The 13839-nt window shown below is 39.2% G+C and overlaps 1 non-coding gene across 1 annotated transcript; it reads left to right on the forward strand.

Annotated features, from left to right (window-relative positions):
- The first annotated feature begins 4195 nt into the window (after positions 1 to 4195).
- On the forward strand, positions 4196 to 4302 carry LOC141637119 (small nucleolar RNA R71). Its single transcript, XR_012541681.1, has one exon. It is a non-coding gene; the product is annotated as a small nucleolar RNA R71 (small nucleolar RNA).
- Positions 4303 to 13839: the final 9537 nt, after the last annotated feature.

A 13839-nucleotide genomic window follows, 5' to 3' on the forward strand; every position in this document is an offset into this window, starting at 1 on the left:
GAACGATCTAGCTTCACTAGTGAGCCATCCATACTTAGTGTCAAGGGGGTTATGGGCAACCCACTTGAACTTGTGAATCATAGTATGCATATCAACAAGATGGCCACCCTCCTTTGCTTTGTACTTGTTATCCTTATTGAAGTTAGGATCAAAGTGCTTAGCTAGGAGTGTGCCTAGGCCGCCATTGACAATAACGGTCGTGCCCTTCTTCCCACAATCAATGTTGAGCCATCTATCTACCAAGAGCCTCAAAGAATTGTAAGGCTTGGTATGTACTCTTCCGATATTCAAAGCCGATTCAAGGAGAATAAAATCAAGTCTTGTGAAATGGTTGGTATCTTTCCTAGCAATTATGGTGTTACCCACGACCTTGTGCCATACTCTTATGCCCGGATGGTGGACCAAAAGAGCACGACTCGCATGAAAATCCTCAAATTTCTTCCCGGAGATTGCCTCCCAAAGAGGTTCGGGGTCATACTTTCCATAACTCTTAAAATAACTCGGTTCATCACTAAGACCCAAAATTTCACCCAATTCCCTAAAGGTAATGCGTCTACTAACATTAGCTAGACGAAACTCGAGATTCTCCCTATTCTCAACTTTGGTGACTTTCAAAGAACTTAAAAATTCCAAGGTAAGGGAGGGGTATGTCAATTCCCTTGTTTCAAACAATTTCTTCAACCCCATGGCATTGAAAAAGGCTTTTGTTTGCTCAAGAACACCCAATTTTTCTAAGGTATCTTCACATATGAATTTGGTGGATTGTAATGACTTCATAGCAAACTTGACAAAGGTATTTCTATGGGTATCGGAAATAAAAGTTACCTCCGGATAATGCAAAAGTTGATCAATTACCGGAGTGGAAGGTGTTGTTGCTCCCATAGAAGTTTGTTGTTGTTGTTGCACTTCCAAGTTTGGTGTTGCTACCACCATAGCCAATGCTTTCTTTGTTTGAAGAGCCTTTTGCCTTTGTGAGAGTGCCTTAGCCTTTGGTGCCTTTGTTGCCGTTGTTGCTCCCTTAGTCCTTGCCATTGATGAACTAACCAAGAAAAGAATGAAAAATCTTCAATTTGTAGTATGCCCAAATCGATTTGAAGGTGAAAGGCTTTGCCTTTATGAAAACAAAAATAGACTCAAAGGTTGAAGATTTTGTGCTTGGTTTTGATTTTTATTGAGGAAGGAGTGATTGATTTGTTGTTGGAAGGATGGTTTGATTTGTATTTGGTGAATGTTGTTGAGGGTTTTTGTTTTTGTTATGGAGAGGATGAGGGTTTTGATGTTGTGGCTAGTGTTTATGAATGAATGAATGAATGAATGAAGGTGGGAGGGGTTTTAAAGAGACCGAAATTTTCGAATCTGCAGGGGCAATCCGTGCGGATTCTCGCCCAATCCGTGCGGATTCTCGCTCCTTCGGACTTTGCAAAACTCGCCTAAAGACGGGCGGATTTGTGACAATCCGCTCGGATTTGCTGAACACGGACGGGCGGATTTGCTTGAAGACGGACGGATTTCATCCGAAAATTTTGCTTGTTTTCCTCAAATTTGCAAAGACGGACGTCTTTTTACAGACGGACGGATTCTTCAAGACGGGCGGATTCTTCACAGGACGCCGGATTCGATCACGATCAAGAAATTTTCAAAATTCAGCTCGATTCGGACGAACGTCTTTTTTCGCAATACGCTCGGATTCTTTCGGACGGGCGGATTCTCGAATCCGCTCGGATTCTTCCCCTGTGTACACGGATTCAGTTCCATCCGTGCACACTGCATTTCCCATACCGTTCTTTCATTCTTTCTTCAAGTCTTGTGTTCGTCATTGTGGGGGCACTACTAAGGCATGGATAGCCTAGGAAATTGCCATCCCCACACTAAGCTAAAAGCACTACACATCAATTGAAATCGTTAGTCCCTCCCTCACTTTCTCTCAAACATGACAATTATTTTGATCAAAGTAAATAAAAATCCAAAGATGACAAAAATCAATACAAGAATTGAAATGTAAGTTAGGGAGTTAGAAATATTTACAAGTGGTGGTTTAGGGAAGACTCCACCAAACTCTCATTCTTGATGAGATGTCAAGGGGGTATGTCCAAGGTGTTGTTGATGTTGCTCAACACCTTGAAGAAGTAATCAAAAGCTTGTTCATTATCATGGTACAGGTTCTCAATAGACCTTGGCCCTTGTTGTTGGTCTTGATCGATGGCATTACCAATGTAGGGATTAAAAATCCCTTCAAATTCGTCGTCCCAAAGACCACAAACTTCATTGAGTTGATCATTGAAAATTTCTTGCTTAGATGGAGACAATTCTCCCAATTTCTTCTCTTGGCCAATGAGGCCATCCTCTTCTTCCTTGGTTGATTTTGATGAGCTTTGCAAGCTCTCCTTGTCACAATTCACTTGCTCTTTGAATGGAGCATCTTCAATTTTCTTCTTCCATTGGAGTTCCGATTTCTTCCTTTCATCCTTTCGGCTATAATGATCAATCATGAAACATGGTTCATGCAAACGAGGAGCTCTCATAGTCTTGTCAAGATTAAAAGTTATGCTTTCATCTCCCACTTCTAGAGTGAGCTCACCATGATTCACATCAATCACCGCACCGACGGTGTGTAGGAAAGGTCTTCCTAGGATGATTGGAATGTTGGAATCTTCTTCCATATCAACAATGACAAAGTCCACCGGGATGAAAAACTTCCCAATTCGCACGGGGACATCTTCCCATATCCCTAACGGTGTCTTCGTCGATCTATCGGCCATTTGGAGTGTGATGTTGGTGCATTTGAGCTCTCCCATCGCCAACCTTTTACTCACCGAGTACGGCATGACACTCACACTAGCCCCTAGATCACATAAGGCTTTGTTGATCGTTGTGTCGCCAATGGTACACGGTATTGAGAAGCTTCCTGGATCCTTTAACTTTGGAGGTGAACTCCCTTGAAGTATTGCACTACTCACCTTAGTGAAGGCGATAGTCTCAAGCTTCCGGATCGACTTCTTCTTTGTGAGGATATCTTTCATGTATTTCGCATAGGCAGGAACGTCATTGATTAATTCCATGAAAGGAATTGAGACTTCCAAATTCTTCACAATTTCCATGAATTTTCCAAGTTGATCATCAAATTTGGGCTTGGCTTTACGACTTGGAAAAGGGAGTCTAATCACAATGGGCTCCTTCTCCTTGGCTTTGTCTTCATTTTTCTTTGAACTTTCTTCTTTTGATGATTCTCCATCTTTGGAGTTTTGCACAATTTCTTCCTTTTCACTAGCTTCCACAATTTCATCCTCAACTTGCTTCTTCGGTGCTTCATACCTTGTACCACTTCTCAAATGAATGGCACTAACCGTTTCATGTCTAGGGGGATTACTTTGAGGTGGTAATTTCCCCTTTTGTCTTTGTGAGCTTGAAGATGCTAGTTGAGTCAATTGTGTTTCCAACATCTTGGTGTGAGCTAGAATGTTGTTGATGGTGGTTTCCTTTGCTTGGCTATCTTTTTGCATTTGAGTGAAAAATTCTTGTTGATTCTTTTGCATTTGGAGGACCGCTTTTTGGACATCAAAACCTTGGTCATTTTGGTGATTGTATGGATTTTGATTTTGGTAACCTTGGTTTTGATTGTAAAAGGGTCTTTGATTTTGGTTTCTTATGGGTGGTGGAGTGTATGTTGTTTGAGGGTTCTGAACATTTTGGCTTTTGTATGAGAGATTTGGATGGAATTTGGTGTTTTCATTATAAAAGTTGGAATAAGGGGTACCACTCTTGTATGCTTGGAAAGCATTCACTTGTTCATTTGTTCCCCTACATTCACCTTGGTCATGTCCTAAAGTTCCACAATTCTCACATATCCCACTTGGGATTGATGAGGATGCCGTCATGGCATTAACATGATGCTTCGATGATTTTGAGTTTTCCTCAAGTCTAGCCATAGCTTGTTCAAACTTCAAGTTGATTGTGTCAATGTGAGCACTAAGTTGAGCACCCAATTCAGTAACGGAGTTTACTTCATGCTTTCCTCCTCTAGTAGCCTTGCGAGGTCTACTATATTGTGAGTTATGGACCGCCATTTCCTCAATCTTGTTCCATGTTTGATTGTCATCAAACTTCGGTGAACATTCCATTTGATCCCATATTGAGAATGTTCCTAGAATCTTCATATAAGCCATTCCAAAATTGTTGCACCAAAAACCATTCGCTAAGTCCATGGTGAGGACATGAGCGACAAATTCCCTTGAACCGCTCCCAAGCTTCATACAAAGACTCTTCATCCCTTTGCTTAAAACCCGTAATTTGAGCTCTTAGCATGTTAGTCTTTTCCGGTGGGTAGAATTTTTTGTAGAAAGCTAGAGCCAACTTCTTCCAAGAATCTATTCCAAGGGTGGCCTAATCAAGGCCCTTCAACCATTGCTTCGCGGTGCCGATTAAGGAAAAAGGAAATAAGACCCATCTAATTTGGTCTTGAGTCACGCCCGTTTGAGAGATAGCATCACAATAGTCGCAAAAGGTTTCCATATGAGAATGAGGGTCCTCACTAGGCATCCCCCCGAATTGGCTCCTCTTAACTAATTGGATGAAGGCGGACTTGGCAATAAAATTTCTGGTTAGATGTTGCGGTGTAGGAGTACCATTTGGTAGATTCTCCTCGGTGGGTACGGAGTGTGACGAGAATTTTGGCATTGTAGGTGGATTTTGTGGGGTATTGTGTAATGGGTTTTCTTCTCCTTCTATTGCGAAAGGATTGACAAACTCACTAGTGGGTTGAACAACTTCACTAATACCTCTTAAATTCCTCCTAACAACTCTCCTATTGTTCGTCAAGGTTCTTTCGATTTCACGGTCAAAAGGTAACAAATCACCTTGTAACCTTCTAGACATGCAAAATATCAAACAACTCGAAAATGATTAGAACAAACCTTGAGGAGTTTTACTTCCTCAAGGCGAAGAAAGACACAACTAATGACAATAAAAAGAAATCTAAATCAAACAAACACCGTCCCCGGCAACGGCGCCATTTTTGATGCGATCCCGCTAAGTGTTCACAAATTAAGATGTGGTCGTTGGTCACGGTCGAATCAAAACACAATGTATAGCTCCACAAACAACTCTACAATTAGTAAAGAGGCAAGTAAAGGTCGGATCCCAAGGGACGGGAGTTGAAATGAGATTTCTATTGTAACTAGTGGTGTCTAAGGGGTGTCACAAATTGGGTTGATGTAGAAGGTTACTAAACTAAAATAGCAATGAAAATAAACAAGCAAGATGAATTAACGGGGTGTAAACAATTGATTAAAGTCACTAGGGTGTCATGGGATCATAGGGAAATCATGGGATATGATCATACAAACATGTTCTCAAATTATAAGCAAGCAATTATTGTTGTGATGGATTGAGTTGGGTTATATCTTACAATCCCAGGAAAGTTTGGGTCCCGGAGCCGAATCGATTAGATTGTACAACACCTACAAGTCGACTTAATCTTCCCTACTCAACAACATGCATGGTCTAATGAGACTCGAGTTGGGTTATATCTTACAAGTCTCATTGAAAAGATAGGAGATAATAGTAAATGCAAGGATTCATAGGCTTAGCATTTCATCAAATATAATATGTGCATGAGTTGAGATCAAAACAAGCAAGCAAATAAAACATGAAAGCATATTAATTTAAGCATGAATCATTCCCCATGTTGGTTTCCCCTAATCACCCATTAACCCTAGCTAAGAGACTACTCACTCATTATCATGTTGATCATGCTAGCAAGGTTGTCAATCATACCAACAATATGAAACATGATGAATAAATGAAAGTAATTAACAATAAATAAAAAAGGGATTAAGAGATTATACCTACTAATGATTCCAATAACAAATCAAGAATAATAGAAGTACTTGAATGCTTGATTGAGAGGTTGTCAATCTCCCAACAATAACCCAAATAATCTTCAATTACCCAAAATAAAGGATGAACAAAAGAGAGATTAAAGAACTAAAACTTGGATTAAAACTTGATTAATACTTGATTAAAATATTAAAGAGAGATTTGATTGATATTAACTACACTAATTATTGATAAGAAGAACATGCTCCTCTAATTAGACTAATGGGGTATTTATAGTGGAAATTAGGGAGGATGCATTAGGGTTAACTAAGGGCTAAACTAGTAATTACACTTTTTAAGTTGAGCAAGGAGGAGCCGGTATTTTCTGAGAGAAGGGCTTCTTTCTTCGTAGCTTGGAGAAGACAATCCGTGCTGTGCTAGAATCCGGGCGGAATAGGGTCGGGACGGGCGGATTCTGGCGTTGGAATCCGAGCGGATTGACGGGAATCCGGGCGGATTGTGGAGGGGGAATCCGAGCGGATTGTGGCAAAGCCGCTCGGATTGTGCTGCTGCGGGACGGACGGATTGGTGACAATCCCCTCGGATTGTCAGTCAGCAACAAATCTTCTTCTTTTCTTCCTTTTTCTTCATAAATTCCTTGGGGATTTCCTTGGGGACTCAAGGATCCTTTCTCAACATTTCTCTTCTACTATGATATGTACAATGGCCTTCTAATCTTGTCTCTCCTTGATGCTTGGTCATTGAATTCGATCAATTTAGTCTCGTTTTGCCATGAAAATGCAAGATTCTTACTCCTTTCCTACCAAGGGATCAAAATCTCAAAGAATATGCAAAACAAAGAACTAAAGATAAGAAATGACCCAAATAAGCACTAAAAAGCATGGGAACAAGGCTAATTCGGGGGCTAAATATGCGCCAATTATGGTCACATCACGTTGCCGGGGAGGCAGCGTAAATTTTTAGTTGTTTTATTTTAGTTTATTTTGGTCTCAAGGAACATTCGTTCCTTGAGGCAGTCCTTATCTTCTTCTTGTAGTTTCTTCTTATACGCAGGTCACCTTGCGCTAGACAGAGACTTTTAGAATAATCAATTCAGGAAGAAGGCTTGAGTACTCTTGATAGATGGGAAGTTCGCGTGGGAATTCGCGAAAACCAAGTATTGAAATGAATGCTATTGCGGCACTAGAAGCTTCCATTAATGTCAGGTTCGAAAAGCTGGAGAATGCTACAAATGAAACTGCGGAATTGAGAAAGGTAGTTCAAACTCTCTTGGTTCAAGTTATAAAAATGGAAGAAGCTAGGATTGAATCTGATAAGAATTTTGAAAATCGGTAGGCAATTTTAGTTGCTAATCAAGCTGCTAATTTGTCGAGCACATTTGATGATACTTCACCTCTTACCCCTGTGCTTATTCCTGCTCTAACACCTCCGCCCCAGATTGAGAGCGCGATGGAGGAAAACTCTTCTGTTTTGACTGTTGCAGGAACTGGTTTGGGGAAGGAAGAGCCGACGAAAGTGTCGGATTATGACTTGGAGTTTGATGAGCCGGACGATCCAAGAGCTTGGGAAGCCGCAAGAGCCGTTGATGACCCGTTGAGTATTCTAGATGAATGAGTGGAGTGGAGTCCAGCTGCTGAGATTAGCATTGCGGAGGGTACTTCATATAGTCAGAAGCCTTGGTCGGAGATTTTCCGCAGCGTTCGTTGATTTATCTAGTTTTATAAACCACTTTAAGACTATTTATTCTGTTTTAGACTATTTACTGTTTTTTTGGTGTGTGGGAGACTTCGCTTTAATTTGGTTTGCTTAGGATTTATTTAGGCTATAGACTTTACATTTGAGTTTAGCGCAATTTTGGGCGCTGTATTATGTGCATTTGCAGGTTGTTAGACCATATTGACTCACGCTATTTGAGTTAATTCGAAGAAAGCACTGTCCTCGTCAGGTATATAAGTCGACCGACTGGCCTGTGTGGTCGATCGACTGACCACTGCAGCTACAGGAGCTTCTGTTTCAGATGCCCTGGTCGATCGACTGGCATGTGTGGTCGATGGACCGCTTCCCGCTGCTGTACCTGTTTTCGATCATTCCCCTGCTGTGTTTGGTCGTTTTGCGAAGCACGAAAGGGAGTTTTCTCCTTATTTTCTTTCCTTTTCATTCATCTGTCGCTTTCTTCAGCTTAATTCTTTGCACATAATTACCGCTTCAACTTTGTTTTCTCGGATAATGCACGGTATTTTCTGTCCTTTCAGGTACTTATGGTAGCACTGCTGGCTACTGAAACCTCCTAGCTCACGCTGGTTTGGGGAGATTTCCTTTTGTGCGCTTAAAGTCTTGTGAGTTTCCGAGTCCTTCTTTTATGTCAATTTTAGTTATAATTCCGCAAAATCCCAATTCCCTTTGCTTATCTTTCTTAAATGATTTCGCACAATGGGGACATTGTGTGATTTGGTTTGGGGAAGGGCTTTCGTCGCATTCATTCTGTTTTGCATTCACGTTTACTGCATTTTATGTCTTGCATTGTTATTTATTTTCCCTTATATATACAAAAATCCAAAAGTTTAAAAAAATTTCAAAAAAAAAATATCATGTTTACTTTTGCATGTAGGTCGAGTCGGAACGGTAGTATTTTATGATGACATTGCATTTGCATTTGTTTATGCCTAAGTCGTGCTTAATTGACATGTTATTAGTAGAATCAAATATGCATAGTCTACGAGTTTTCGTTAAATATCTTGCTGAACTTTAAACTTGACTTAGATTTATGGCAAACTACATTATATTCCGAGTTTTAGAGCCCTATAATTGGTGACATCCATGACCAGTTCATTTAGGAATGTGAATAGTTCCCCCTTTGTTGAAGTGTTTGGTTCTTCATCGTTATTTACGCTTGACCCAACTTCATTTGGTTCGGAATTAGAGGAAGTTCCCCCTGAATCCAATCCGGGTGTTGTATTAGAGCTGATTATAACCTCGGACTCTACACCTTGATTTGGATTCAATGTTATAGTAACATCATCTATAACATTGATTTGGGAGTTCTTGTCTTGAGTTAATGTTATAGTATCGTCAACTATAACTTTGTTTTTCTCCTTTTTATCTTTTGAGGAACGATCAAGTTCATCATTCGTTCCCTCAATCTCATTGTCCTCCAATTCCAATTCCGGGGGATCGTCTCTTAAAAAAAGAAAGTCGGTTCATCCAAGTCTTCTTCCTCATCCTGTAAAGGCTTATCAAACACGTTATCTTCGTCAAAAATAACGTGGACAATTTCTTCAATACAAAGAGTTCTTTTATTGAAACTTTGTAAGCCTTGCTATGATCTGAGTATCCTATGAAAATCGCCTCATCACTCCTAGGGTCGAACTTACTTAACCGGTTTTTACCGTTATCGTGTACAAAACATTTACTCCCAAAACAACGAAGATGGGAGATATTAGGTTTTCGACCTCTAAGGAGTTCGTAGGGGGTTTTCTTGAGAATAGGTCGGATTATAGCACGATTATGGATGTAGCAAGAAGTACTAATGGCTTCAGTCCAAAAGTTACGAGGTAAACCACTACACAAAAGCATTGTACGTGCCATATCTTCTAAAGTTCTATTCATACGTTCAACTACACCGTTTTGTTGAGGAGTTCTTGGTGCAGAAAAGTTACCCTACACCATTAACTCTACAATATTCTATAAAGGTTTGTTTATCAAACTCGGTACCATGATCCGTACGAATAGATACAAGATTAGTCTTATATTTGTTTTGAACACGTTTCATAAGACAATCAAATTCATCAAAAGTTTCGTTTTTTGAATGAAGAAAGATAGGCCATACATACCTTGAGTAATAGTCTACAAGAACAAAGACGTACCTTGATCCTCCTCTACTCCTTACCTTCATAGGTCCACATAAGTCCATGTGTACCAATTCCAAAGCTTGATTTGTACTTACTACTCTTTTTGGTTTGAACGATGATCTTACATGTTTGCACCTTGCACACGTGTCACACATCTTTTCTTGGTCGAACTTGATCTTAGGTAACCCCTCAACCAAGTCGCACTTCTTGAGTTTGTTCAAGGTTAGTGAGCTAATGTGACCAAAACGTTTATGCCATAAACAAGGATTATCAAGTGTGAGTTTCATACACGAAAAGTGTTGGGAAATGTGTCCTCAACAATAGTGCGATCACATGATTTAAATATCATTATTAAATCTCATACTAAGAATACGTGAGGGATGATTCTTTATGCAGTCGACTAACCGTCATTAATCGGTAATGATTTGCTAACTAGAGTTTAAGATTACTGTCGTGTGACGGTGGTGGTCAGTTGATTCCTTTAGGTCACACCTGTAGGATGAGGCCCAAATAGATATTTAATTAATTGTATGCGATACGAATTAATTAATTCCTTAATTTAGGGAGTGCAATTTTGCGTCTTATTTTAATGTGATTAAATAAGATTAAATTTAGTAATTAAGTGTTATATTACTAAATTTGTTGAGGTATTATATAAGTTTTGAGGTAGAGGTAATTAGTTATTTAAAGTTACAAGAAGTTGTAATTTTAACTAACTAGTAAAAATGGGACCCATTATATGATGATATAATGGTAGTATACTACTCAAAAAGTGGAGTGTATATTATATTATTTTGTAATATTTAAGTGTTCAATGATTACATTAATAATTAAATATGTAAGATAGTTAAACATATGACTTATAAGCATTTGCGGGACAAATGACAAAAGGCAAAAATGAACCAAATGAGGACCAAATTTTCGGCCATAATAAGAGCACATAAGATGCTCTTTTGTCTTATGTTGATGTTGGTTATTGTGTGATTGTGACACATCACACTAGCTGATGTGAACATTATTTGCGCACATTTAGTCCCCTAATTGAGCCTATTTTGCATACTATTATAGCATTTCATGGCCATTTTATCCGTCAAAACCTTCCTATTTGCTTTTCTATCGCATTTCATATGTTTTGTAGAAAAGGAGATGATAAGGCGGAAATCCCCGTCTTTCATGCATATTTGGAAGCTACTTGACGATACTAGATGGACTAGTATGAAGAGGAAGCAAAGACTAAAGACCAATCCCGCAAGAATAAAATGGGAATGAGCAAAAAGGGAAGAAAAGAAGGAGAATCACTGCTGAAGAACAATCCGAGCGGATTGTCTCCAATCCGCCCGTCTCCTCACTACACAATCCGAGCGTCTTGCTATGAATCCGCTCGGATTGCCCCACCAGAATCCGCCCGGATTCCATCGAATCCGATCGTCTTACGTCTGCAGAATCCGCCCGTCCCGACCCCAATGCGCACGGATTTCTTCACAGCATAATTTCATCTTCTCCAAGCTGCAAAGAAAGAAGCCCTTCCTTCGAAAAATACCGGCTCCTCCCTACTCAATCTAAAAAGTGTAATTACTAGTTTAGCCCTTAGTTAACCCTAATGCATCCACCTAATTTCCACTATAAATACCCCATTTGTAATAAGCAAAAAAAAAGAAGGGAGGTATTATTAGAGATAATCAAGTTTCCATAGTAGAAAATCCTTCTTTAGATTAGATTAGGAGTAGATTAGAATAGATTATCATTTAATCTTTCCACAAATTTCACATTAATCTCTCCTCAATTATTGTTCAAGTTTATTATTCAAGTTTGTTACTTTTGAGTAATTGAAGATTATTGGGTTTATTGGGAGATTGACAACCTTCCATCAACAATCAAGTTTCTTCTACTATTCTTTGCTTTATTGTTTGGATCACCTCAAGTTTGGTATAATTACTTTACTCTTTAATCTTTATAGTTCATTTCTTCATTCTATTATCATGTTTATACTTGTTGTGATGATTGACACCATTAATGACATGTTTCCCATGATAATGAGTGAGTAGTTTCTTTAGCTAGGATTAGTGGGTAATTAGGGGAAACCAACATGGGATTGATTCATGCTTAATCTAATATGTTCACATGATTAAATTGCTTGCTTGTTGTGATGCCAACTTTATGCACATGTTATGTTTGATGAAATGCTAAGCCTATGAATCCTTGCATTTTTACCATCTCTTATCTACTCAACTTGACTCGTAAGATATAAACCAACTCGAGTCTTGTTAGACCATGCATAGAAGTTGATTAGGAGGAAAGTAAGTCGACTTGTAGGTGTCGTACAATCTAATCAATTCGGCTCCGGGACCCAACTCTTCCTAAGAACCGTAAGATATAACCCAACTCGGTTCCTCCACAACATTAATTGCTTGCAACCTTGTAAACATGTTTGTATGATCAACACCATGAATCCCCCATGACCCCATGATATCCTAGCACTTTTAATCATTTGTTGACATCCTTCCTTTTATTGCTTGTTTTACCATATTGCTTGCATTAGTTTAGACACAACTACAAACCCAACCAAATTGTGACACTAGCATAAATTGAGATAGATAGACTTAGAACCCAAAGCACACCGTCCCATGGATCGACCTCGACTTACCGCTAACTAGTTGTTTGTTGAGTATTATAAATGTGTTTTGATTCGGACGTGACCCAACGACCACATCTATTAATTTGTGAATACGAAACGGACCGATCAAAAATGGCGCCGTTGCCGGGGATGGTGCTATGTGATTAGGTTCTTACTTGTTTGTCTATTTTAATTGTGCTTTCACCTTGAGGAACTTATTCCTCAAGGATCGTTTTTACCGTTTTCTTGTAGTTTCCATGTTTGTAGTTGTATCTTTATCTTGACCATGATGATGCAAGACTTGACATATGGAGTATGTGGTGGATCTTTGGAGTATGACTATGGGTATGGAGAGTTTGAGGAGCAAGTCAACACAAACCTACCTTATTATTTGTACAACGAAAATCCTAACCATTACCCCAATTTTTCCCACCAAAATCACCATACCCAATATCAACAACAACCACCCACCCGATACCCATTTCACAATGAACTTCAATTGCCACAATACAACCACTTTTACATATACCCACAACAAAAAGATGAACTCATTCAAAACATGATTCTCCAAATGATGGGAGATCAACAAAACTTCTTCAAACAAATACTAGAAGAGAGCCAAAAAGAAGATAATGTTCTTAAAAACATTGTTATCCAAAGAGAGGAATTGAGGATTCAAATTGCCCAATAATAAGAATCTCAAGCAATCACTCGCCACCGTTCTTGGGACATTAAGCATAAATGCGAATTTGAAGTAGTGACTATTGACATGGAAGATGAGAAGTGGGAGGAGCCAAGTCCCTTGAGCTCTTGTGACTATGAGAGTGTTGTATTCGATGAGGAAGACATGAGGTTGAGCAAACCAAATACTCTTAACCTTTGTGAGTATGAGGTTGTGTCTTTTGATATGAACGTTGAGGTGTTGGCAAAAGAGTTACATGGAGTCCACATTTATGATTCACGTGAGGATAGCAACAATGATGATGAGCCTAGAGGAGGGATTCATAAAATCACCTTGCTTGAGGAGCCTATCCTTGAGGCATTTGAGATACCCTATCATGAAGAAGACCGTCCTTCCTTTATCCATCATGAAGACCACTTGGCACCTATCTTGGAGCCAATGATCATTGAAGAGGATATGATAGACCTTCTTCAAAAGGCCAAAGTTTCTTACAAGAGCTATTTGGTAAAAAAGCTTAAAGAGAAAATTGCTCGTGAGGCTACTTGTGAAGATTTGGCACCCATAATCCCAACTCCTATGGTATCCGATCATCAAAGTCATGAAAATTCTCCTTCTACTCATGAAGGATTGATAAATTCAAATGCTATCGTCATCACCAAAATTGAAGAAGAAGTTGGTAAGTGGAAGTCCACGGATGAAAATGAACCACACTTCATGCTTAGTCTTAACAAGAATCATGGGTGTATATATTTGAAGCATCGAGAAAGCTCTAACGCTAAGGAGAAGCCAAGAAAAAGAACATTCTACAAGCTTCCTTGGCCAAATTTCATATTCAAATTGAGCAACCCATACTTGTGCTT

This window comes from Silene latifolia, chromosome Y, assembly GCF_048544455.1.
Source record: "Silene latifolia isolate original U9 population chromosome Y, ASM4854445v1, whole genome shotgun sequence".
Taxonomy (NCBI): domain Eukaryota; kingdom Viridiplantae; phylum Streptophyta; class Magnoliopsida; order Caryophyllales; family Caryophyllaceae; genus Silene; species Silene latifolia.